General features: G+C 41.1%; 1 protein-coding gene and 1 pseudogene across 5 annotated transcripts in view; both read left to right on the top strand.

Annotated features, from left to right (window-relative positions):
- The window catches only part of PCED1B (PC-esterase domain containing 1B), a 73,555-nt gene that overhangs the window by 22,916 nt on the left and 22,689 nt on the right, over nt 1-27,950 (top strand). Inside the window, exon 2 of one of the 5 annotated variants that reach the window (XR_008552237.1) lies at nt 6,980-7,785. The exons of 3 other annotated variants lie outside the window; for them this stretch is intronic. The gene's annotated coding sequence lies outside the window, so the exon portion shown is untranslated. Of the gene's footprint in view, nt 1-2,855; nt 3,088-6,979; nt 7,786-27,950 lie in introns of those variants that run through there. One more of the 5 variants, XR_008552235.1, reaches the window with a different exon arrangement.
- LOC119248503 (5S ribosomal RNA) lies at nt 27,158-27,274 on the top strand (annotated as a pseudogene).

Raw genomic sequence — 27,950 nt, 5'->3', positions numbered from 1 at the left:
CTCAGTGCTTCCCACAAGGATTCTTCCAGAGATGACCCAGTGTAGACCCCACAATTTCACGTTTTTGTTTTGTCAGTAGCTGCTCAAGGTTTTCCATACCTGAGGCATGGTCCCCAAAGTGCCCGCCTTCCCCAGAACTGGGGCCCATCCCTTGCTAACACGGGCATCCATTTCTCTTTGATCAATCACAGAGACGGTGTTTCCTTCCTCACTTGGAAACCAGAAACATGACATCAAAATATCACTTCTCTCATTGTCAGCTAGATGTGAAAACAGCTCATTTTTTTTTTATGGATCTTGTATTTTTTTATTAAGATTTATTTATTTATGCGTACAAGAGCTGGGGTACAGGCCAGAGGTGTAGGGGGTGAGAGGGCTCACCAGAGACAGAGTGGGGAGAAGAACAGGTGGATCTACTAAAATACACTGAGGGGAACAGCAGGTGAGTCAGGAGAGGTCTGCTGTGCCATGTGGGTAGCTCCCTGATGGGGGATCTAACTCAGGCTGCAGTGGCTGTGGACATCTTCACCGTGCTGTGCTTAACCCCTTGTGCCATTCTTTTGAGTGACTTTGGCTGGAACAGCCATGGCATAATCTTCTAGTGTAACCTTTCTAACTTATGTTGTGGCATCTTCCTCCTCTTCAGTGGCTGACAGCGCTTCATTACCCCAGGCCCTTCACTACTGGGTTGGGCGGGAGGGGAAACTTCACCCTCCCTCCACTCAGCATGAGTGCTGGCTTTCTGCAGATGCTGAATGTGTCTTGCTTCCTCCTCCTACCTCTTGAAGTATTCCCTGCGGACAGCCATTGCTCTGTGGAGAAGCAACACACATGGGCACAGAATCTTCGAGTGGTGCCTGAATGCTGTGCTACTGGACACACGATTCTCATTTTTTTCCCTGGAGGCTGCGCCCCTCCTCACAATGACCCTGCTGCCAGATACTGTGGTTTTCCTGAGATGGGCAGTGATGTGCAGTGGCTGCAGGTTCCAGGCGGAGACTTGCTAAGATCTCTCAGTGGTTCCCACACAGTCGGGCCCCACCCTCCGATTTCTCCCCCCCCACTCTCTCTCTTCCTCTCTCTCTCTCTCTCTCTCTCTCTCTCCCTCTCTCCCTCTCTTCCTCTCTCTCTCTCTCTTTCTCCCTCTCTCCTTCTCTCTCTCTCTCTCTCTTTCTCTCTTCCCTAAAGAATGGCCTTATCTTGCAGATGTAGAAGCAAAGTGTGTCATCAGCCATGTGATGCTGTGACTTGTTAGTTTCAGTCTTAATTTCTTTCCAGGAAAGATATTAACATCTGCAGGAAAAACATATATTGCATTCTTGTCTGGTGACTGGATCCCAAATAAAATGAAAAATTGGGCTGTTGGCCCCAGACCTGCTTCCTGTTGCCCTTGGCCCTCACATTTCCCACTTTGCTCAGCTCCTTTACATGAGCACAGAGGTCATGTCACTTTGAATATGTATCCCTTCAATCAAGGACTAACCTCCCCCACACTCATCATTTTGTGAAGGAACAGGTGTCCACAGTGTTTCTAAAAAACAGATGTGTCTGGCTCGTTTAGCATTTCTGTGGCAGCTGGTGAAAAACATTTGTTTTCTTCTTTCTCGTACTCCTATTGTTAGCAGGCAGACTCAGGGTACCCAGATATCCCCCAAATTTGCACGCTGTAAATGGGTTCTGCCATCTGCCACGTAAAGAAAAAGCATAAGACTTTCAATAAAAAAAGAACTTTCATAGAATTAGTGTGCATGGAAAGAGAAGAGAGAGAAGAAAGAATAACTGTTTTCCAATGAAGCACCCAAAGCCACCTATCTCCTCAGGGGTGAATGTCCAGCCAAACAGCATTGACCCCAAACAGGGTCACTGAGTTTGCCCCAAGTCTAAGGCACCTTGGGGTGGGGAACCATAGGAAAGGGACAGAAGGAGCTAGGCAAATCTGGAAGGAAAGGAGCAAAATCAAAGTACAAGTCAAGATAAAGGCTCCCCATGTGGGGAGGTCTACCCACACCTCTTCCAAGTGTCTTCTTCCATGTCCCCCAAGTTTCTGATGCAAATCCAAGATGAGAAAGCAAGCTCAGCTTCTTGTTCACATGTCTCTGCTTCACGTGCCTCCTCCAAGTCTTCTCTTACAAGTCCTTTTTAGCTTCTCCTCCACCTCCTCCTACCCCCTACTCTCAGGTCCACCCTTCATGACGTGGGGCAGGGAACATGGAGCCTCCCCTTTTCAGATTACACTGTTACACTGTGAAGGCTTATGGCTGTTCTACAATGTCATCTCATATGCACATACATATGTACACACATGTATATGTACACAGAAATATATAAAGGGTTGAGTATATGTTACATTCATAGGACATAAATATGTGGTCTAGGTACTGTAGAAGACTTAGAGATGAATCAAGCACAAACCCTGTTGTCCAGGACAGAAGACAGGACATGTGCACAAGAAACTCTCATCCAGGAGCAGATGTGCTAAGAGCCAGGAAAGACAGCTGCAGCACTATGGGAGTCAAAGGTGGGGGAGACTGCCTGCATCCCACAGATGGAGGAACAGTGGTGTCTGTGGCAAAAGAGGCATCTGAGCTGCTTTCTGGAGGGTGGACAGGACTTGCTTCTGCTGAGTCAAGGTGGCATGGCAACCTCCTAATGAGGGAGAGCATAACCAGGACCCAGGAGTGGGCAGAAGACCCTGCCCAGGGACTATCAATGAGGCCACTTATACAATCTGTATAAGGGGAGTGGAGGGCATTGCTGTGGGGAAGGAGATGATGCAGTAGTTTCTGGGCTGCTGTAACAAATGATCACAAACTAGTGGCTTAAGATAACACAAATATACCATCTTACAATTCCAGAAAAAAAGGAAATCAGAAATGGATTTCACTGAGCTAAAATGAAGGTGGCGACAAGACTTCGTTCTCTTCTGGAGGGTCTTAAAGGAGAATCCATTTTCTTATTTTTTTTTTTTTCCAGCAATGTTTTCCTTGTATATTTTGGCTCCTGGACCCTTTCATCTTCAAAGTCAGCAATGATCAACTGAGCTTCTCACGTCATTGCTGTCACTGTGTTACTGACTCCTGCCTATGCTTTCACTTTTTTTTTTTTAAAAAAAAAAGGTTTATTTATTTATTTATTTATATAAGCACTGGGTACAGTCAGAAGCTCAGGAGGGTGAGAGAATTCACCAGAGCCAGAGCGGGGAACAGAACAGGCAGACTGACTGAAATACACTGCTGAGGGGAGCAGCGGGCACTGCCAGAGAGGTCTGCGCATCATGTGGGACCCTCACCTGTGGCCGGGTATCGAACCGGCGTTGCAGAGGCTACGGGCAGCTTCGCGGACCAGCACTCAACCACTGTGCCACCAGGGAAGGCCCCACTTTCACTTTTAAGGATCCTGTGATTACACTGGGACCACCTGGATAAACCAGAATAATCTCCCCATGTCAAAGGCATCTGATTAGCAAATTTAAGAACATCCAGAAACTTAATTTCTTTTAACAGTGAAACCTAACATATTCACAGGTACTCAGGAATAGGACATGGATGTCTTTGGGGGACCATTATTCTACCTACCACAGGTAGGAACCAAAGATTAAAGGACCCTGAACATACCCCCATTCTTCATGCAAGGGGAGAAAGCACAATGTCTGTTTTTAGATTAAAGATGGTTTCAGTTCAAATACTTGTTACTTTTCACTGGAATTATAGCTATTCATTGAAGTATCCCAGGGTGTGTCACACTGATTGGATGTTCTGGTTGGCAGTTATAGATGACTTTGATTAATAAAAAATGGGGAAATAAATTAAATATTGATAAATACAGCTTGGTGTGTTCAATTTTTCAAAACACAGGACACATAGGGAGGGGAAATCATTAAGAGATTAAGTGTTGAAAATATTGGAAACTACTGCCTTAAAAAATATGTACTCTGATTATTCCTGTTGATCCTACCTGGAAAAATGACATTTTTCTCAATTGTTGACATATCTCTAGGGTTGGAGGATGAAAAGTTTAGAAAAGATTAAAAAAAACAAACCTGTTTTGGCAAATGCATTTCATCTTCCAAGTTGTTTATGGTTTGATCAATAATTCATCCTTTAGCATCTGTCTTCTAAAGACCATTTTGTCTGTTGTTTTTATGGACGAGAACATAAGATATTGGAAAAACAAATACCTTCTTTTAAAAGCATGTAACATCTCTGATAACAAAAACAAAGGACTTAAAATTGTGCTCCAGGAAGAGGGAAGAAATACCTGATAAGGCAGGATATATAAATAAGATAACAGGAAACCCATCTGGACTGAGCATGGGGCTGTTCTAATAGCCTTTAATTTTTTGATTAGTGAAAGTGAAGATTCTGCCCTTTTAAAATAATATTTAAATGAAAATGTTCTACATGAACGCCCACTGCATCAGTTTACATAACTGTTTGTTGCACTGAGCATGGGTTCTTTCCTTTTTCATTTTTGAATTCTCTTACTGTTGAATTATAAAACTAAATAAATTTAGGGTACATCCTCACTTCTATGCATGTATAAGCCTCATCTCACCCACCACCAAAGTCCTAATGCCATTTCCACCATCATCTGACTCTCCCATCTACTCGCCTTCTGGCAAACACTATATTTTTCACAGAGCCCGAGAGGTTTTTTTTTTTGTTATAATTTGTTAATTTGTTTGCTTTGATTACTTATATTCAACATATGAGATCTGATGTTTGCCTTACACTTTCTGTTATTTCACTCAACATAGACACCTCAAGTTTCACTCATGTTGTCACAAACAGCAAGATTTCATGTTCTTTAATAATTGAGTAGAGTACTATTCCATTGAGTATTGTTAAAAAAGCAAAATTCACAAATTTAGAGATCTAATTGGTTTTATCAAACAATTTATGATTTGGACAGTATTCCATCTAGATACTGCAGGGGCTTACCCAAACTGGAGGGTATTTATATAAATAGACAGAAAGAGAGTGAAGCAAGTTATTGACCAAAAGAAGATTTATCAGGGAAAACCAGCATTCCCTTCTTGTCATCACCAGTAGGTAATTTGCATGCATGTGGTTTTGATATGCATTTCCCTAATAATAAGCAAATTTGAGCATTTTTCATGTGCCTTTAGTCATCTGTATGTCTTCTTTGGGGTAGTATCTATTCACCTCCTTTGCCTGTTTTTTGATTGAGTTGTTTGTTTTGTTGTTGTTGAATTGAATTAAGCCCTTGTCAGAGGCTTTCCTTTATTTTGTGGTCTTGGATTATTGAAGATTAATTATTCACATATGTAGTGGTTTATTTCTGGGCTCTCAATTCCATACCTTTGGTCTGTGTATCTGTTTTGTTCCTGGGGCAGTACACAGGGAGGGCGGGTAACTTCAGCATGCCAATTACCAACTAGTGATGATTAGGAAACTCCAGATTGATTGGTTCTAGATTAAATTTTTGGGAGAGATTAAAACTGCAATAAAATTAGGAATAAATCTAGGTGGGGGCCCAGCATGAGTGACTCCATTTGGGACCTATTTTTTTTTAACAGTATATTGGCACAACTTTTTTATCTAATCATTTGCCAGTGGGTATTTAGGTTGTTTCAGGTCTTGGCTATTATGAATAACGCTGCTGTGAGCATAAGGATGCATTGATCTTTTCATATGAGTATTGCAGAGTCTTTGGATCAATACCAAGGAGAGTTATTAGTGGGTCATATGGTATTTCCATTTTTAGATTTTTAAGGAAACTCCATATTGTTTTCGTAGGAGCTGCAATAATTTACATTCCCACCAACAGTGGATGAGAGTTCTTTTCTCACCATACCACACTAAAACATATTGTTTCTGGTCATTTTGATATAAGCTATTCTCACAGACTTGAGCTAATATCTCATTGTGGTTTTGATAGTCATTTGTATGTCTTCTTTGGAGAAGTATCTATTCAACCCCTTTGCTGTTTTGTGATTGAATTGTTTTTTGTTTTTTTTTTTTTTGTTATTTTTGGATTGTATGGTTTTTTTTAAAGAGTTATTTATTTTTATACAAGAGCTGGGGTACAGGCCAGAGGCACGGGAGTGTGAGAGGATTCACCAGAGACAGAGTGGGGAACAGAACAGGCAGACTGACGAAATACACTGCGGAGGGGACCGGCGGGAGAGACAGGACAGGTCTGCCCCACCATGTGGGTATCTCCCTAGCCGGTCAGGAATTGAACTGTTGCCCAAAGGCTGCAGACAGCTTCACAGCACTGAGCTCAACCCGCTGTGCCACCAGGGAGGCCCTGAATTATGTGTTTTTGTACATTAGATATTAAGCCCTTTTCAGATATATGATGTGCAAATATCTATTCCCATTCAGTGTGTTTTCTTTTCATTTATGCAGTGGTTTCTTTTGATATACAAAAGCTTTTTAGTTTGAGATAGTCCCATTTATTTATTTTTGCTTTTGTCTCCCTCACCATTGGAGTTCATTCTCCAAAGAGGTCTCTGCAGTGCATGTTCAAGAGTGTATCACTTATGTTTTCTTCTATGTATTTTACTAGTTCAACCCTTATATTCAAGTCTTCAATCCATTTTGAGTTTATTTTTGTGTGTGGCTTTAAAGATCTATTTTCATTTTTGGCATGTGACTTTCCACATTTCCCAGCACTACTTATAAGAAGTTTTCCTTTCTTTATTACATGGTCTTGGCTTATTGAAAATTAGTTATCCATATATGTAGTGGTTTATTTCTTGACTCTCAATTCCATACCATTGGTCTGTGTGTCTGTTTTGTTCCAGTACCATACTGCTCTGATTAGTATTTTATAATATAATTTGAAGTCAGGGAGCATGATACCCCAATTTTTCTTTTTTCCCATTTAGTATTGCTTTGGCTATTCCGGGTCTTTTATAGTTCCATAAAAATTTTAGAATTGTTTGTTTTATTTATTTTTAATGCCATTAAAAAATTGCATTAAATGTTTACATTGTAACCTCCATAAAAAGGGGAAAGTTTCATGTTCCTGGCCCCATCTGAGGAAGAGTGGAGCTGAGTGGCAAGAGGACTTGCAGAGATAGAAGAGACTTGGAGGCCCATGGAGCAGAGAGACATGTGAAGAAACCCTGCTTGCTTCTTGCCTTTGGCCTTGCACCAGGGACTTTGAGGATGTGGAAGGAGACATGTGGAGTCAAAACATGTAGAAACAGAAAACATGTGGGTGAAAGACCCATGGGGAGCCTGACAAAAGCAGCCGTTATCTTGATTTTCATTTTGCTTCTTTCATCCCAGACTTGCCTGGCTCCTCTGCCCCCTCTCTATGGTTCCCTGCCAGAAGTTACCTTAGACTTGTGGCAGGTTTTGAAGCCTCAGTGGTCTTGCTTTGGTCTAACCCTGTTTGACTGGACATTTACCCAAGAAGGGATTGGTAACTTTGGGTGTTTCTTTTAATTCTTATTATCCTTTCTTCTCTTCTCTCTCTACATACACTATCCTATTAAAGTTCTTTCACACTAAAAGTATGCGTTATCTTTTTGAGGAGAATGAGTGTACATGCTTAGAGGTCTCAAGTTATCCCTTAGTCTGCCCACTAACACTTTATCAATGTTTATCCTTCCAGTCCATGAACACAGAGTAGCTCTCCCATTTGTGTCTACTTGTATTTCTTTTAGCAATGCCTTATAATTTTCAGGAGCATGAATATCATTTTTTTTTAATGTTTCATGGAGAGACAAATCTGGGTAGGGAGAGGAAAGTGAGCTGGGTACTTGCACTGTGACCTGGGATGCAGTTTTTCAACACATCACAGCTAACACTTATTACACATATACTAATAATGCAGAATTGTTGATTCTCAACATCAGTCTATGAGTCCTGCATTATTATTAATCTTATTTTCGATGAAGAAATTTAGGCTTTAGGGAGGTTAATTCACTTGCTAAACTTCATACACTTGCGAGAGAAAGAACAGGGAATCATCCCTGAGTTGTATTTTCATAACACAAAGGGAGTCATTTCACTCTTCTGCTTTGTAAGCATCATCTCTCGAAACCTCACATTCTTGTGGTTCTCGACTATACCTTTGCTTTAGAATCACTCTGGACCACAACAAAATACCACTGTCTATAAGCCACCCTGAGCCACTTCAACACCACCACTCATGATACAATATGCACATAAATTGCCCTGACTATGTGCCCAGTATATACACACACACACATTTTATTTCACTCTCATAAAAACCTTGTGGTGAAGACACCATACATACCCATAACTTTATAAATGAGGAAGGTGAGACTCAGAAATGTTGAAACCTAGCTCAGCAGCAAGTGGTGGAGACAGATTCTGATTCCAGGCAATCTGGTTTCAGAATCTGTAAATAGAAAATAAAACTCCGTGGTATAAATATAAAATGAAATAGCACTCAGTTAAAAAAAAAAAAGTGAATTCTTATAATTTGAAACAATGTGATTAAGCCTAGAGGGTATGATGCTTAATGGAATAAATGGGACAAAAACAAAGATTAACTTTTATTTTATAATACCAATTAGTCATAGTCTTTAGACTGTAAGATCAAAGGAAAAGAGGAAGGAGCGCTGTAAAGGGTATAAAGGGTCAAATGTATGTTAACGAATAGAACTGGACTTTTATTGTTTTTTAAAGATTTATTTATTTATGTATACAAGAACTGGGGTACAGGCCAGAGGTGTGGGGGGTGAGAGGATTCACCAGAGACAGAGTGGGGAACAGAACAGGCAGATGTACTGAAATACACTGCTGAGGGGAGCAGCGGGCGAGTCAGGAGAGGTCTGCTGAGCCGTGTTGGTAGCTCCCTGGCCAGGGAGCAAACCTAAGCTACAATGGCTCTGGATAGCTTCATTGTTGAATCTTAACCCCTTGTGCCACCAGGGAGGCCCTAATTGTGTGTGTGTGTGTGTGTGTGTGTGTGTGTAGAAGACCTGGGGTATAGGCCAAAGGTGTGAGTGTGTGTGTAAGAGGATTCAGCAGAGATAGAGTGGGGAGCAGAACAGGTGGATTCATTGAAATATACTGCTAAGTGGAACAGCCAGCAAGATAGGAGAGGTCTGCTGCTCTATATGTGGTTTAGCTCCCTGGCTGGGGATCGAACTCAGGCGGTGGCAGTGATAGTGCTGAGACTTAACCCCTACGCCACCAGGGAGGCCCTTGAACTGGACTTCTAGTGGTGAACTTAATGTAATATAAAGACATGGTGATTTTTAATGATACACACCTAAAATTTATATTATAATGCAACATGATTTCCATAAAATCTAATAATAAGAACCACAACACATTAATTTGTAGAATACATTATATTTTATACATATTTATACACATATATCTGCATATATATTTGATCAGAGCACATCTAATCCATGATATCTTGACTCATAAATAAATTCACTAAATAACTTTTTAAAAACTCAAAGAAATGAAACAACCACAAAAAAAACTCTCACTGGTAACCTCTGGAGGATGCTAGCAAACAAACACACTACTTTATGCAAGGTAAATATATATATACATGTATAAATATATACATACACGTCATACATATATACATGTATACATTTATACATAATAAATATACATTTTACATGTATATGTATAAATATACATTTATACATCTCTGTCTTACTATATATGTGTATTAAATATAGCAATAATTACTATTTAAATAGATATTTAAAGATGCATATTTAGACCTCATTTAACTCCTGCCTCTGATCAGCACTATTAGTATCCTCAGTCACTTAATTAAAATCGTACTTCTCAACATTATTATTTTACAAAATACCTTGTATATAGCAGGTTTTTCGATTAGTTTAATGATACTAATAACCAATGATGTGGGATTAGAGAGCAACACTAAATCCTTTACTACAACTCCCTGACCAAGAGTGTGCCACTAGTAATGAGTGACATATTTATATAAACTTCTGGAGCCTTGTCAGCCACTCTCAACACTTCAGCGACAGCAGATGGTGGACTCAGCTGTCCTGATTCCATCTCTTGTTGGCTTCTCTATCACATTCCCCGTTGATGGTTCTGAATCTTATTTACTTTTCACATGTTCTTTCAGTACATAGAAGAAACATTGCAAAAATAATTCAAAGTTTCTCATTTTCTCTTTTGTACCCTCCTAAAAGTCTGTGCTGTTTTTTTCATTCGTCCAATCAAAAATGTTTAATGAGGGCCTCCCCGGTGGTGCAGCGGTTGAGCGCTAGGTTGCGAAGCTGACCACAGCCTCTGCAGCGCCAGTTCGATTCCCGGCTGCTCCCCGGCCACCAGAGGAGGGTCCCACATGGTGCGCAGACCTCTCCTGCCGCCCACTGCTCCCCGCAGCAGTGTACTTCAGTCCTTCTGCCTGCTCTGCTCCCCGCTCTGGCTCTGGTGAATTCTCTCACCTTCCCAGCTTCTGACTGTACCCAGTGCTTGTGTAAATAAATAAAAATAAATCTTTAATAATAAAAAAAATGTTTAATGAACTAGTACTACTATTTTGTCCAGGACTAGGTGCTAAAGATAAAATAGGGAAAAGACAGACATAGCTTCTTCCTTAATGGATACTTAAAAACTATTTGAACATTCTTGGTTTACTTACCAGCCTTTCCTCCTCCCGCTCCCTTTTCACTGCTAAAGTTTCCCTTCCCTAGGAACTTGGACAATTCAGTTTGGCCAGGTGAAATTTAAAAACAAACCAAATCAACAGATGAGAGAGTTAAATTGATCCAGGCTCAAATTTAGCAGTTCTAGGACTTTGGCTAAATTAAGGACCCTCTTTAAGCTTATGTCCTAATTCATAGCACTGAGGAAAGATGAACGATAAGTAAAATACAAAGCAGAGTAGAACATCTGCTATTTGGTAGACAGTTGATAACAGTAGTTGTCATTATCATCATCAAATTATCAATTTTTTCCACTTTCACATATTACTTCATTTTTTCTTCAGATTTTCCTTCTTCTCTTTGTACATAAGGATGCTACCACACCACACAACCCTACCCAGAACATCTTGATCCCATTGTGAAATTTAAATATAGGACTGTGAAGAAATATGCTCTTTTGTAAGACACTCTTATCTGACTTCATTCCCAGTGCTCAACTTTCCTCCACTACGTTATGTGAACTGATGAGATAATGGAGAATGAAGAAATAGCTCAGGTGGTATCTAGATGGCAGGACATTTCCCCTTGGGTTCAAATTTTAAAATATACTTTGACACAAGATCATGGCTGAGACTCAGATACATATGGAGTAAAATTTGGGGATTACCAACTCCTTGTACATATATTTGTATCCTATACAAATGATCTCCTAGGAAAAAGACTTGAACCATGTACACCTGGTTTTGTGTGTGTGTGTGTGTGTGTGTGTGTGTGTGTGTGTGTGTGTGTTCAAAGCATACTAAGTGTTCCCAAAGCAGCCAGATTATAGGGAGAATCATGAGAACCACTCCATGAGGGAGGAAGATCTTTGGGCATGGGAGTTCATGATGTTGATGGTTCTAAGAATCATAAGGAAACTTAAGCCAAAACACTAGATGTCAGCTTTACTGACATTCAGTTAGGAACACTCAACTACTAAGAGCAACAGATGGTGGGACATATATTAGTGGACAGATATTAGTATTGACCACATCAAATTGACATAGCTCAGTGGCATCTCTGGAGAACTTTTGGACAAGAGGCTGCGAAAGTGTGACATGAGCAATAAGCAGGGCTGATCCATTGGACACATGTGAACCCAACTGGAGAGTTCCAGAAATTGCTGGAGAAGGGTAACATTGTCTAATCAGTTAAGCCTAGATGCCCTAGCTTTGCTTTCTTAGCATCTAAAACAAACAAACCATAAATTCAGTTCAAAAAGAAGAGCTAAGTTAAGTTCTCTGAAGAAGCTGCAATAGCATTCCTCTTCCCTACCTGTGTTCTGAACAAGTTGAGGAAATAAAATGAAGGTAGAACCAATAGGGGTCACCTTTGCTACTGCTAGAAACCAGGCTAGAAGATTAGGCTTTTGCCTGGGATCAAGTGAGCTGAAATTAGAGCTATTCACTCCTAGGCAGGGGCTTGCTAGACCAGGGCAGGTCCAATAGAACAAGAACTCGATGGACAGGGATGCTGTGCTCTCTTGGGAGACTCATCTAAAAAGGAAGTAGCAGAGCTGAACAGGCCCTATGCTTCTTCCAAATTCAATGATCAGATTACTCACCCTAAAGCCCCAGGGTTGGAATGAGTAAAGGGACAAAGAGTTTTCTTTACATTTTTGAAGCAGATTAAAGAGGAATTCATTGTCACTCATCACACATCAAAACCTTCCTAAATAAACCGCCATTTCTTCTAATATTTCTTCTACAGCTGCTGCCATGTTTCTCCCCATTGCTCCTCTCCTCTCAGCACAAAAGACGTATCCAAAAACTGGGAGGTGCTGGTATCCCATCCTCACTTTCTCTCCCCAAGACAGTTCTCCTTGTAACCTCCATCAGTAGCTACTCTGGTCTCTGAGATCCAGTAAATGGTACTGATGTGCCCAACTGGGTCAGGACAGTTTGGTCAAGTCTGAGGCAGTGAATTTACCCAACTAAAGAGAAACTATTTATCTGCTCAAAATAAGGTCTTCAGCAGGCGTTACCTGCTCACTTTTTCTCTTTGAATTTAGAGCAATTGACTGACCACTTAGCTACTTGGTTAATGTCTAAGTCAGATGCTGTGCCTACTGTCCCCATCAGGCCTGCATAGGTGTTTGCTTTGCATATCACAGAACAGAAAGGACTACTTTCTGTTTGATTTTCTTAGAACTGAAGAATTTACATATTTATAATTCAGCTTTTGGGCTTACTATTGGAGGATGGTAATCATTGCTTGTTTAAGGTAGATGTGAAAATTAGAACAGTGTCTGGGATATAACAGAAATTTAAAAACTGTGTTCCTAATACACATATAGGTGAGGTGATTACATTAGTTTGCTAGAGTTGCTATAACAAGGTACCAGTCTGAGTGATTGGATCAACAGATATTTATTTTCTCACAATTCTGGAGACTAGCAGGCTGAGATCAAGTTTGTTGCAGACTTAGTTCCTTCTGAGGCCTCTCCCCTCGCTATGTTGATGGTTGTCTTGTGCCCGGTGTCTTCATTTGCTCTTCCCTGTTATATCTGTATCCCAACTCTTCTAGAGACCTGGGTGAGATTGGATTGGAGCCCACTTTACAGACCTCTTTTTAACTTAATCATCTCTATTAAGATTGTATGTATAGGGCCTCCCCTGTTGGCGCAGCGGTTGAGCACTAGGCTGTGAAGCTGCCCGCAGCCTCTGCAGCGCTGGTTTGATCCCCGGCACCCGGTGAGGGTCCCACATGGCGCGACAGACCCCTCCTGCCACGCCCACGGCTCCCCTCAGCAGTGTATTTCATCATTCTGCCTCTTCTGTTCCCCACTCTGGCTCTGGTGAATTCTCTCGCCCACCCGCGCTTCTGACTGTACCCAGTGCTTGTATAAATAAATAAATAAATCTTTAAAAAAAAAAGATTGTATGTATAAATGAGATCACATTTTGAGGTTTTAGGGGGTAAGACTTCAACATATAAATGGGGGGCACATTCAGCACATAACACCCATTTTTTCAAAATCATACTTTATTTCATGTAATGATCTTATTATCTGAACTACAGAGAACAACACAAATATTTATGACATTAAATTTATAGTCAATAGCAGCAGGGCAGGGTCAGAATATGGATCTCCCAGACTGAAAGAGTCTGGTTCTTTCAGACTCTTTCCATCACGTTAGGGTTACAGCACCATTGTTAGAAGACTAGGATATGTAGTCATATACTCATGGACCTGAATTCCAGACCTACTACCTAAGAGGGACAGGACCTGGGACCCACTCCTTAACATCTGTTAGTTCAGTTTCTGCAGGTATCTAATGAGACAATAATAGCACCTTCCTCGCTAGTAGGACGAGGATTCAATGAGATGGTGATTGTTGTCAGGGAGAAAAACTTTTCCTCTACCCTCTTACCTACAAGGGCCCTGCAAATGAAACTAACAAAAGGCAGGTGAACAAGAGAAAACATACACAATTTTTATTAATAGTTACATGCACACCAGTTCACAGAAAAGGAGTGAAACTTCAAGAAGCAGTTAGACTAGACTCAGGGGTTTCTATAGCATTTTAACAAAGGAAAGGAGCTTTGAGCCTTGAGGGATGGCAAGTTACTAGAAAATAGATGTGGGAAATAGTGGCAGTATAAAAGGGTTAGTTTATTTTTATTTTTTTTAAGATTGATTGATTGATTGATTGATTGATTGATTTATGCAAGCACTGGGTACAGTCAAAAGCACGGGAGGGTGAGAGAATTCACCAGAGCCAGAGCGGGGAGCAGAGCAGGCAGACTGAAGTACACTGCTGAGGGGAGCAGCGGGCACGGCAGGAAAGGTCTGCGCGCCATGTGGGAACCTCGGCGCTGCAGAGGCTGCGGGCAGCTTTGCAGCCCAGCACTCAACCGCTGCGCCACGGGGAGGCCCTGTAAGGGTTAGTTTAGAAAGGTCTGTTCAGGCAGCCTCGTCTTGGTGAGGACTCCCTGTCTTGGAGAGTAGAGTCTCTCCCTGGTGGGAGTGGGAAAGCACCTTCAGAAGGGAAATTTATGTAGGCAGTCTAAGGGGAGGGCAGGAAACTCTTATCAGTAAATTCTCAATTATCTTTAGCTCAAAGTAATCCTTCCCAAGAGGCATATTTGGAGATGACGTATTCTGATCCCTGTCCATGTAAAATGACCTGGTCCATAGCAGTAAGAGCTGGATAATCATCTATTCTTAGAGCAGACTATGCCCCTCTATTTCTTGTATGGGAGCCCAGACATTGCAGGATAAAAAGAGAAAGGAGCTTTATTTTTTCTTTCTTCCAATTTTTTGGTTAGGCTTTCTTTCACACAACCAAGATCTTCCATACTTAAAACATATTTGCTCTACCCTGAAAACTCATTCAAGTCTGTACTCTTTGCATCCCTTTGCCATAGTCCTTTTGCTGGTTCAAGTTCAACCAGCAAAAACTGCCTCTGTCCAGCTCTTATCCATCCTCCTTGACTTACACCAGAGAAAATGCAGACTCTGTCACAGGCTTCCTGCTGCCTGCAAGGTAAATAAAGTTCAAGCACAAAGTACTGCACCATCTGCTTTGCACCTAACATTTCAGTCTGCACTCCTCCCGCTCAGCTCACCATTGCCTCATCTTGATGATATTTCTCAGATGCCCTGTTGCCAGTTACTTTGCACTGTGGCTGATTTAGTGATTTTCAGTATTACCTCTCCTCTGCAGAGCCGAGATTGTACATTTTCTTCTTTGTCTCTGCCTTAAAGTCATGAGGCCTTTGAAGATGGAAGCACATTTACTTCATTGCTGAATCCCAGTGTACAGACCAGGCCTGGCATAACAGAGTGGGCATTCCTTAAAAGCTTACTGAATGGTGCTGGTCAGTCCTTAAAAGCATACTGAATGGTGTTAGTGGTGCTGGAAACTAAAACTTATTTAATAACCTCGACTCTGAAGGTCAAGATTTCTTTTTTCTTTTTCCAGGGTTTCTTTAAAGACTATGGGAGGGGACGAGGAGGTAACTGGTAGTGATCGTCAAAAATATGTGGGTGAAAGGAATGGTTGTAAGTTTCATTGTGAATGACATATATGTTAATTTCCTAAATGTACGAGCATCTGTATTTTCTTACGGGAATGTACTTGAATATGTGTAATGCTTGAAATGGGGTGATTTCCCTTCCAAATGAAAACCAATTAAATAAATTAAATTTTTTTTTCCTTTGATGCTTACAAAGTGTGGGAGTTGTCTCCAAACATTACTAAATGTTCTAATTTAGTTATAAATGAGCTAAAAGTAAGTAGCATAATTACTAATTCCAAAGTAAGCAGTTCTAAATATTTCATCTTATTCAGCATATGCTGTTAAAAAAAAAAAAACCTCAAACTGTAATTGTCAACATTCAATTCACAAAAAATAAACAACAGCTGAGTATAAAGGGATGATGAAGAATATCTCCTTAATTCCCGACATATGGCAAAGAGTATGTCCATTTGAAGTAGGAGAAGATCATGACCTATTTTTTTAATTTGGAATTCGTCCTAGTGAGCAGACATCTCCAGGAAACCTAGGGTAATTTTCCTAAAGCGAACCCAGGGAGATGAAAAACGTCATATGGTAGAGTTAGAGCTCAGGCAGGAAGAATTTAGGACTCACTGCGTTTATTGAAAGGAGTGAGGTAAAAAAGTACTACATATTTCTGTAGAAGTCATTCTAGGATTGTTGAAATGGAAATTCTTATGCTTATGGAGAAATTTCCATTTCACAGTTTCAATTTCTGTGAATAAATTCTGATGGGTCCAGCCCACAATACGTCTTGTGATTTGGATTCACTTTAAATGTTTGGATACGTAATAGGCTTCTGTAGTGGCAGGACGGGCATAGAGCAGGTTTTCTATGATGGCAGCAGATGGGCTGAAAGAGAGTCCTAGAGCCCTCGGTGGCTTTTGCAGGCTTTTATTGGGATTTTACTAGGTACATGGCAGGCAGGTGGGGTGCCAGGAGGCTGGGCTCTCTGGCGTTCTCTTGTGGGCTTGTTATTTCTTGTTCTCTTCTTTTTTTTGATTTTTTATATCATTGTTCATTTTTATTTTTTTTCAAATCATATACACTTTATTTTTTTATTTTTATTTTTATATTCCCCACACAATTGCACCCCCCTTATTTTGACCCCAATCCCTCCTTTCCCCGCCCCCTCATAGTGTGTCTCTGGTTCATAGTTGTTTGTTGATTTTGATTTTTTCTTTCTTATAATTATTCTTTTTCCTGGTCCCTTATTTAGGTTTTCTAGATTCCTGCTATGAGTGAGACCATCTGGTATTTTTCTTTTTCTTTCTGGCTTATTTCACTGAGCATGATCCCTTCCAGCTCCATCCATGTCGCTGCAAATTGCATGTGTTTATCTTTTTTGATTGCTGAGTAATATTCCATTGTGTATATGTACCACATCTCTTAATCCAGTCATCTATTTTTGGGCATTTGGATTGTCTCCAAAGCTTAGCTATTGTAAATAGTGCTGCTATAAACATAGGGGTGCAGGTGCTCTTTGGAATTAATGTTTCTGTATCCTTTGGGTAAATACCTAGGAGTGGAATTGCTGGATCATATGGAAGCTCTATGTTTAGTAGGTCGAAGAATCTCCACACAGCTTTCCATAGTGGTTGGATCAGTTCACACTCCCACCAGCAATGCAGGAGAGTTCCTTTTTCTCCACATCCTTGCCAACATCTGTTGTTGCTAGTTTTTTTAATATGTGCCATTCTCACTGGTGTGAGATGGTATCTCATTGTAGTTTTGATTTGCATTTCCCTGATTGCAAGTGATGTTGAACATTTTTTCATAAGCCTGTTGGCCATTTGCATTTCCTCTTTGGAGAAGTTTCTTTTTAGCTCTTCTGTCCATTTTTTGACTGGATTATTTTCTTTGTTTTTGTTGAGTCTCATCAGCTCTTTGTAGATTTTTGTGATCAGTCCTTTATCACTAGTGTTGTGTGCAAAAATGTTCTCCCAGTCGGTGGGGTTTCTCTTTGTTTTTGTTATTGTCTCTTTTACTATGCAGAAGCTCTTTAATTTGATGTAGTCCCAGCTGTTGATCTTTGCCTTCACTATCACTGCCTTGGGTGATGCGTCTGTAAAGATGTCTTTGAGGTGCATGTCATGTAGTGTTTCGCCTATATTTCCTTATATATATTTTATGGTTTCAGGTCTTAGGTCTAGTTCTTTAATCCATTTTGAGTTGGTTTTTGTGCATGGTGTGAGTTAGTAGTCAAGTACATTCTTTTGCATGTAGCGGCCCAATTTTCCCAGCACCATTTATTGAACAAATTTTCTTTGCTCCAATGTATATTCTTTGCTCCTTTGTCAAAGATTAGTTGACCATAGATCTGTGGGTTTATTTCTGGATTTCCTATTTGGTTCCACTGGTCCTTGTGTCTGTTCTGATTCAAATACCATGCAGCTTTGATTATTATGGCTTTGTAGTATAGTTTGAAATCTGGGAGAGTGATGCCTCCATTCCTTTCTTTTTTTTTTTTTTTTTTCAGGAGGGTTTTGGCTATTTGGGGTTTTTGGTGGCTCCATATGAATTTCATCACTATTTTTCTATTTCTTTGAAGAATGACATTGAAATTTTAATTGGAATAGCATTGAATCTGTAGATTGCTTTTGGTAGGATGGCCATTTTGATAATATTAATTCTTCTGATCTATGAGCAGGGGATGTCTTTCCATTTCTTTGTGTCTACTTCTATTTCTTTTAACAGTGTTTTATAGTTTTCTTTGTATAGGTCCTTTACTTCTTTTGTTAGGTTTATTCCCAAGTATTTGATTTTTTTGGTTTGTTTCAATAAAAAAAGGAATGGTTTCTTGATTTTTTCTTCTTCAGATTTATTGTTTGTGTATAGGAAGGCTACTGATTTTTGTGCATTGATTTTGTATCCTGCCACTTTACTAAACTGGTTGATTAGTTTAATTAGTTTTTCTGTGGAGTTTTTGGGGTTCTCTATGTATATTATCATATTGTCCACAAATGGTAATAGTTTAACTTCTTCCTTGCCTATTTGGATTTCTTGTATGTCTCTCTCTTGTCTTATTGCTCTGGCTAGGACTTAAAGTATTATGTTGAAAAACAGTGGTGAAAGTGGACATCCTTGTCTTGTTCCAGATCTTAATGGGAATGCTTTCAGCTTTTCACCATTGAGAAAGATATTGGCTGTTGGCTTGTCATATATGGCCTTTATGATGTTGTATGTTCCTTGTATCCCAAGAATTTCAAGGGCCTTTATCATCATGGGTGTTGTACTTTGTTGAATGCTTTCTCAGCATCTATGGATATTATCATATGGTTTTTATAATTCTTTTTGTTGATGTGTTGGATTACATTGATTGATTTTTAGATGTTGAACCATCCTTGTATCCCTAGAGTAAATCCTACTTGGTTGTGGTGAATTATCTTATGGATGCATTGTTGGATTCTGTTGGCAAGGATTTTGTTGAGGATTTTTGCATCAGTGTTCATTAGGGAGATTGGCCTGTAATTTTCTTTTTTGTGCTGTCTTTGTTGGGTTTCGTTATTAGTGTAATGTTGGCTTCGTAGAACGTATTTGGTAGTATTCCTTCTTTTTTCAATTTTCTGAAAGAGTTTGTGTAGGATAGGCACTAATTCACTGCTGAACGTTCAGTAGAATTCATTTGTGAGGCCGCCTGGGCCTGGGCTTTTGTTTTTGGGGAGTGCTTTGATTACTGCTTCAATTTTGCTCTTGTAAATGGTCTGTTTAGGTGTTCTATTTCTTCTTTGTCCAGCTTTGGATGATTATATCGTTCTAGGAATTTGTCCATCTCTCTAGGTTGCTGAATTTTTTGCATACAAGTGTTCATAGTTATCTCTGTTTATTCTTTTGATTTCTATTGAATCTGTTGTGATTTCTCCTCTTTCATTTATAATCCTATTTATATGTGTTTTCTCCCATTTTTTCTTTGTGAACCTTGCTAGAGGTTTGTCTATTTTGTTTATTTTTTCAAAGAACCAACTTTTGGTTTCATTGATCTTTTGGATTTTTTTTTAAATTTCTAATTCATTTATTTCTGCTTTGATTTTTTAATTTTCTTTCTTCTACTGACTTTAGGGTTTTTTTGTTGTTCTTTTTCTAGTTCTTTGAGATGTGAGATTAGGTTGTTTCTTTGAGTTCTCTCTTGTTTGTTGATGTGAGCCTGTATTGCTATATATTTTCCTCTTATTACTGCTTTTGCTGCATCCCATACCTTCTGGAAAGTGGTGTTCTCCTTGTCATTCAAATCAAAGTATTTTTTAATTTCTTTTTTGATCTCCTCATTAGTCCAGTGGTCTTCCAGTAGTGTGGATTTCAATCTCCATGAAGTGGGAGAGTTCCTTGTTTTCTTTTCATGATTTATTTCTAGCTTGATGCCTTTATGATCAGAGAAGATAGTTACAATGATTTTGATTTTCATGTATCTGTTGATGTTTGTCTTGTGGCCCAGTATGTGATCGATTCTAGAGAATGATCCATGAACACTTGTTTCTCATTCTTTTCTGCTGGATCTGTTCTCTCACTTGTTCCCTTCTGGTGGTTCCATTGCCCTTATAAGGCCCGTCTCAGTCCAGGTGAATCCCACCTACATATGCCCACATTCCAGGTGCCCACCATTCAAGACCGCAGGGATCCATCATTAATCCTAATGGCAGGAGGGCAGAAAAGCCTCAGATCATTTACCCTATAGCTTCTAGGGCGGCCACTGGGAAGCTGCTTGAACTTTCTTCTTCCTAAATGTCTTATATATGTGGATGCAAGGTAAATGGAAGTTATCAGGTTTTTTCTGCTTTTCCGCCATTAGAATCTTGGTCTTATACGCAGGTCTCATGGCGGGCACCTGGAGCGTGGTGTGGGCAAGAGTAGGTGGGCACACCTCAGCTGAGAGACTGAACCTATAAGGGCCACAGAGGACAGTGCAGTGGAGGGCAGTGGAGAGTAGTGGTGAGTGTCGGAGAATGGCTACCAGAGGAAAGAGTTGTCTCCCTGCTGACTTGTTTCCCCTAACTTGTGAGGATGATGCCAAGGGCTCCAAGGTTTTCTTTCCAGCTGCCTGAACCAACAATAAACCTACCCTGACCGGGATTGTTGCAGAACAACCCTCTAAGGAGGAAAGGACATACCCTGTCTGATCCTATGTAGAAGAACATGCAGCAATTTGGAGGGAAAGGACTGCTTCTGAACTTTGGCTTTCTGTAGATAATTATCATATCATGTCTTTCAGCTCAGGGCTGAAAGAATTCACCAGGGACAGGGGGATTTATTGAAATCCACTGAGAAGAGAAGCAGCAGGTGGGTGCAGTGAGGGAACGGAAGCTTTATTTATACTCCAGGCATCACTGACTGGTTAGGGTGATTAGTCTTGGGTATATCCTGACTGATGATATGAATTAGCATAGAGGATCATCAACTTAATGTCCAGGTTCCCACAGCAGTCTTATCTATCCCTTCATTCATTCAAGCCTCCTAAACTTGCCTGCTGGGCAAGGAATGGGGGCTTTATTTTAAATTTAGTAATGACATGATGACATGTTAGTACTGTGAATATGCTTTGCAACTCTAAAACTCCATAAGCATTACATATCTCATTCAGCTCATCTTCTAGACATGCCTTTTTTTTTTTTTTAAATGATAGCCTTAAAGTGGGAAATGTCAGACCGACATGCTGATACCGCATGTGTCAAGGCCACATGCCTTATTCATGCATTCCCAGCTGACTGTACCCCTTGCCTTAAGTCAATAAATACTCTGTTACTTGGCTGCTCAGGGCTCAGACTTTGGAGAAGGATCTCCTCTGAGCCCGCCAGCGCTAATAAAGAACTTCCCTCCTCCTCTCCAAGTGCTGCTTGGTTTCCTGAAGGAATTTCTGCCTCAACAGCCTTATCATTAATCAGACTAATTTCATTAAATAAAAATAAAGGCTGCCTTTTCACAGAGTTCTTCCTCCTGCCAGGCCATGTATCTATTCATGCAGTGATTCTTTCTGTACAAAAACTCTGTTTAGCTTAAAAGTTGCTCCGGGCCTCCCTTGGTGGCGCAGCGGTTGAGCGCTGGGTTGCGAAGCTGCCTGCAGCCTCTGCAGCACTGGTTCGATCCCCAGCCTCCAGTGAGGGTCCCACGTGGCGCTCAGACCTCTCCTGCCGTGCCCACTGCTCACCTCAGCAGTGTATTTCATCAGTCTGCCTGTTCTGTTCCCCGCTCTGGCTCTGGTGAATTCTCTCACCCTCCCGCACTTCTGACGGTACCCCGGTTCTTGTACAAATAAATAAATAAATCTTTAAAAATATATATAAAAATAAAAATAAAAAAATAAATAAATAAAAGTTGTTCCAAGGAGGAGAGTGGGCTCCTCAGAGAGAGCACAATAAATGGCACACACGCTGCTTGGTTACTTGAAGTTACTCAATAGATCATACAACAAAAGACTCCTAAGGAAACAAAGGAATTGTAGTGAAAATTTCAGAGTGACTTGTCAAAAAAATCTAAGGTTCATTGTATGGGTTTTTGATAGGCAAGAGGGCATCACTGTTTCATGAGACATAGGAAAGGAAGAGAGGATTCAGAAGGAAAATGTCCTTCCTAATGAGAGTGTTACAGGGCAACCTGTGGGTCCTTACCATGCTTAAAAGGGACTTAGAATGAGACTCACAAATAGGTTAATAAAGTGTTTATTTACAAAAAAGGGAAAATGAAGAAAAGAATGACTCAGGGAGAAAGAGGGATAAATTGGTCAATGTGTCTGTAAAGGGCAGGACAGGCCACTGCGCAGGTTTTCTGATCCAGCAGACTGGGTAAAGGAGGAGTCAGAGTCCTCAGTGGCTTTTGCAGGTCTTTTATTTAGATTTACCAGGCACATGGCAGGCAGGGGTGCTGGCAGTCCTCCCAGCCCCCAGCAAATCCTCACTCTATCTGGGCTCTCTGGCATTCTCTTTGTTTCTCTTCTTCTCTTGGCTTCCGTTCGTTCTTGGCATCAGCTGGCATCCCTGTGACGCTGCCCTTATAAACCCAGTCTCAGCCCAGGTGTACCCATTTCAGGTGCCCACCATCAGGCATGCATTCAGGACCACTGGGTTCCCTCATCTATCCTAATGGCAGGAGGGCAGAAAAGCCTGATATTTTTTCCTTACCCTACAGTGTCCTACCAGTTTCGCTGAGCTGGAACCCCAATAGCATGCTGAAAGCTGGTGAAATCCAAAGACCCCAAGGCCCACATGTCTGTTTATATACCAAACCTGGCTGCTTAACTCCACTCTCGGATCCCAGCGACCCTCCCTTTGGTGACAATGATATTATGGGATTTGTGGTCCATGGTGTCTTGGATCTCTTTGGTTTGGGGTGGGGGGTGGGGTCCATAAAACCTGATTTGTGGAGTTTGTTCAGGGCATCCTTTCCCCCCAGCAAGAGGAGAACCTGGAAGACTGGGGTTTAATTGATTTCATTTATATCAATATCTGTCAAAACCCTACAGTATGCTGTCCTGGATCTGAGAAAAGCTGAGTGTCTAAGACTGGGAATTTCTTTAGGAGTGACATGGGGGTGTCCCTTACACCAGACGGAACAGGATAAACTGCTAAAGGGCAGAGGTCCTTTCTCAGAGAAAATAAAGAACAATAGGAGCTGAATTAGTGGTGAAGTTGGGGAACTTATTGCTACTGCAGCTGCTGCTTTTCATCCTGATCTAGCTGTGAAAATCCGGGAATTTAGCACTTCATCTACCACGGTTCTTGTCCCATGAAACTGTAAGAAGGAATCCACAGACTTTTTAGGCAAATAAGCAGAGGGAAGCAAACTCTATTCAAGAAAGTAAAGAACAGTTTATTTACAGGAAGAAAGGAAAGATTCCTAGGTGTGCAGTACCTGGGAGGGGCAAAGAAGCTGTTGTGGGCCAATGTCTAGGGGATATTTAAAGATTTATTGATTTATGCATACAAGAGCTGGGTGAAGGCCAGTGGTATGGGGAGGGGTGGGGTGTGGTTTCAACAGAGACAGAGTCGGTAACAACAGGCAGACTGACTGAAACACACTGCTAAGGGGAGCAGCGGGCGAGACAGGAGAGGTCTGCTGTGCCATGTGGGTCACCTCCCTGGCCAGGCATGGAGCTCATGCTGCAGAGGCTGCAGACAGCTTCATAGTGCTGAGATTTAACCCCTTCCACCACCAGGGAGGCCCCACTACTGAACTTTTCATATGAAAGGTTTCAATGTGAAAAGTCAGCCTGTCATTTCATGTTTAAATTAACATTCTTGCTAATTTAACAGGTTCATTTAGCTTTTAGAAAGGCACGGAGCATATGTGTCTATTACATGACAGATGACAAGTGATTCCAGAGAATTTAATGTTGTTCTAGATTCTAGATCTCTACCTTCTCTAACTTTCCACTACATAACGGAGGATCATATTGATCTTCCTGCAGAAGGCATATTATTCTTTACTCATGTTGGGATTTGTACTGACTTGCTTATTATGGATATTTTGTGGGAGCATTTGTCTATGGCAGGGAGAATGCATTATACATCAAATTTTCTCATCAATTTTTCATAGAAGATTTTTTTCTCATTTCATCATCTTTAGAGAAGCGAGTGTTTATATATTTCCAAAGCAGATCTTTAAGTTAGTGGAATAATTACAGTTGCACTTGTCTTTTATGGCTAAAAAACAATTGACATTTTGGATTATTGTACTTACAGAGTGTCCCACTTCACACTGCCTAATTAGGATGCTCAGTCTTTGGTCTGGGTTTTATTGTTTGTTCATTTTATTTTGAAAGGAGATTATCAGGGTCTCAGAAGCCATTTCTCTGAGATTATTAGAAAATAAAGGGGGCCTCCCTGGTAGCACAGGGGTTAAAGACACAGTGCTATCAAGCTATTGCCAGCCACTACAGCTTGAGTTTGATCCCCTGCCAGAGAGGTGACCCACATGGCGCAGCAGACCTCTCCTGTCATGCCCGTTGCTCCCCTCAGCAGTGTATTTCAGTAGAGCCACCTGTTCTGCTCCCTACTCTGTCTCTGGTAAACCTCTCACCCCCTCCCCACACCTCTAGCCTATACCCCAGTTCTTATACACATAAATAAATAAATCTTTAGAAAAAAAAGAAAAGAAAGATTTTAGCATGAACAGTTCTGGAAAAATTTATACAGATCCTTGTTCAAAAATTATAGTCTGTATGCTTATAGGAAAAAGATATACAAGCAGCCAAAGTAGGCAGGTTAGTTTCTTAGTAAGAATAATACGTTTAGATGCCTCTTGAATTTATGATTTTAGGGTAATTTTGTACCACAATAGCAATAATACCACCATGTATTTTTCTACACAGTAATTCTACTCCAGTTTAGCTCAACGAGATTTACAGATGTTTTTTGATTCTGCAGCTATTGCATCCCTCAGCCATAAATATTTAATGACTTCTGTCTAGGAGCAAGATACTGTAGCATTATGTAGGAGAGACGTTTAGATGAAATCCTAGTTAATGTCTGATTAAGAGAATTAAACATGACCTTTACAATGCTTATTTACGACATTGTGCAAATATCCAGCATACACTTACAAATCCCAAATAAGTGAAACTCCAAATAAATTTACCATAGTTTCATCACTCTGTACCCAATTTTTATTATGAGCAATGCTGTGGTCCTTCTCGCTTCACAGCACCTTTGCAAATAATAACAGCTGAACATTTGCTGTTGGCAGATTGACTGGGTATAAGTATAAAAAAAGTAACAGCCTATCCCAACCTCCTACCACCCTACACAATTAATTAGATTATAGGGGGCTTCTTAACCATTATTCTTGTCAAGAACTCTGGTGATATCAAATGAAATGGATAAAATCTGATCAAAATTCCATGCTTATACCTGTATCAAATTGACTTTCACAGTCTAAGTGCATGAGCACAGAGTTAAACAGTAGAACTCAAGCAGGAAGCAGACAATTTTAACCCTAGTTGCTGCTGCTGAAGGGTAAAAGGTGGGATGGCCTTTACATGTGAAACAGGAAGTATTGAGAGAGAGAGAGAGAGAGCGCGTGTGTGTGTGTGTGTGTGTGTGTGTGTGTGTGTGTGAGAGAGAGAGAGAGAGAGAGAGAGAGAGAGAAGAGCACAAATTTGTGTTGAGAGCAAACTCTGTGTCAGGCACCATGTCAGCTGCTTACAGAAGCTATTTTTTTTTTTTTTAAGATTTATTTATTACTTATATAAGCACTTGGGTACAGCCCAGAGTCGCAGGAGGGTGAGAGAATTCACCTGAGACAGAGCAGGGAGCAGAGGAAGCAGAAGGACCGAAATGCACTGCTGAGGGGAGCAGTGGGTGCTACAGGAGAGGTCTGCCCCGCCATGTGGGAATCTCCCAGACCTGCTGGGAATCGAATTGGCAGTGCAGAGGCTGAGGACAGCTTCACAGTGCTGCGCTCAACCCGCTGCGCCACCGGGGAGGCCCCAGAAGCTATTCTTGGGTCTCACTGCACCTCAGCTGTGGGCATTTCCAGGTCGAAAGGAGTCTCAGAGGTAGTCAAGGAACTTCTGCAAAGCCTCACAGGTCACTCTAGGTCCTGGGTTACAACTCAGACGAGTCAGCTGGGAAGCCCAAGCTTTTTCCACTCTACCCAGCTCTGCTTATCCTACCGCTTATGGCGAGGAGGCATCTACATGGTAAGCGACCTGTGAGTCAGGCTCTCTTGATTTTGAGACTATGACTCAGGTCACCGCAAGAAAAAAACAATGTGCTGTTGTTTCTTTTGAAATGAAGAAATAGTGACCTTGGCCTCAATGCTTATTTATGATGTTGTTCAATGCTCTGGGCACCCAGGAGAAGCAAACCCAGCAGGTCTCACAAGGGGTAAAATAGTTCCAGTGTCAGGCTCACGGAGATTGGGATGGGAGTCATTTAGAGGCCAAGATGATTCTGGGCACTCAGTGGGTAGAGATCCTGGGTCTTCTGGAAGACCCTGACACAGGCCTGCTGCTCTGGGCCCCCGGCTCCCTTTCTCTGTCAGCTGGCTGCCCTGTCTCTCACTCACTGTCTTCTTGGGTAGTGTTGATTCTTTCTTCTCAACTTTAACTTCCTCACAACTCCTCAAGGTCCTGCTCTGCTTCAAGATTTCTTTCTGCTGCATATTCTCACAATTCACCCCGGAAACTGACCCATTGTCTCGGTTTTTCTTAACTCCAGCTCCTGAGAATTAGTGGCTGAAGCCAACTTACTCTTCTTTGGAAGGTCTTTTGTCAGACAGTCTCACTGGTCATGAACCAGTGGACAGGTTCACTGCCTTTGAGTTAAGGATTTAGCCAGGTCCAATCACATCAGAGTGATTGGTACCCCTTGTTCCTTCAGGAGTGGCTGGCACTTTGAAGACTGGGTGATTGACATGTCAACAGTGATTGACAAGAATGAAAATGGATCTCTCATCTATAGCAGGTCAGCAGCTGAAGGGGGAGATCATAAAATGGCAGTGAGGCAAGATGGTAGCTGTGTAGACAAACAGCATTAGCAAAAGGTGAAAAGAGTTTCTGACAGAAATTGAGAGTTTGAGGGGTGAGTCTATGGCCATACCACCCTGAATGCCCTGATCCTGTCTGATCTTGGAAGCTAGGCAGGGTTGGGCCTAGTTAGCACTTGGGTGGGAGACTACCTGGGAATACTGATGCTGTAGGCTTAAATTAAAAAAAAAAAAAAAAGGAGAGTTTGGGGGATGAACTGCAGACCATGAGTCATCCATAGAACATCTGCTGGGAACAGACAGCTTCTTACACAGGAATCACTAGCGAGCTCCGGGGCCACTTCTTTAATTTCTTCTGGCTGTGAGTTTTATGATAATGTGTACTGAGATTTCTTTCTCTTACTTCATTATGCATTTCTTCTCCATTAAACTTATTTTAAAAATTATTTTAACTCTATATATCCTCACTATGAAAAATTTAGACAGTACAATATATAAAACCTACCTGCCTTGACTCAGTTTACAAATCCTGCTTTCTCCTCAGAGGGCATTCTGGGTAGCCTTGCAGATCTGTTTCTTTGTATATGAAAAGTTCCATTTTAGTGTTTGTGTATATAAAGCCATATTTAATAATTTGTGATCTAGAAGTGTAACAGGGTGGTCTCTAGGAAAGGGGGAGGTTTCCTGCCCCACCCAAGGAAGGGTGGAGCTGAGCAGGAAGAGGAGAAGCTGCAGAGACTGAGGAAGGAAGCAGGATGGAGCCAGAAGGAGCCCTGGAGGAGGCACATGGAGCCTAGAGACACGTGAAGAAACTGCGCTTGTCTTTTGATTGTGGACTGGGTGACACGGATGTGGGTGAGACCCGTGGGGAGGTGACAATGGCAGCTTTTAT

The sequence above is a fragment of the Talpa occidentalis genome, unplaced genomic scaffold, assembly GCF_014898055.3.
Source record: "Talpa occidentalis isolate TD23 unplaced genomic scaffold, MPIMG_talOcc4v2.1 talOcc4.16, whole genome shotgun sequence".
Taxonomy (NCBI): domain Eukaryota; kingdom Metazoa; phylum Chordata; class Mammalia; order Eulipotyphla; family Talpidae; genus Talpa; species Talpa occidentalis.
Note: the sequence above shows the minus strand (reverse complement) of the source record. Positions and strands in the feature narration are given on the sequence as shown.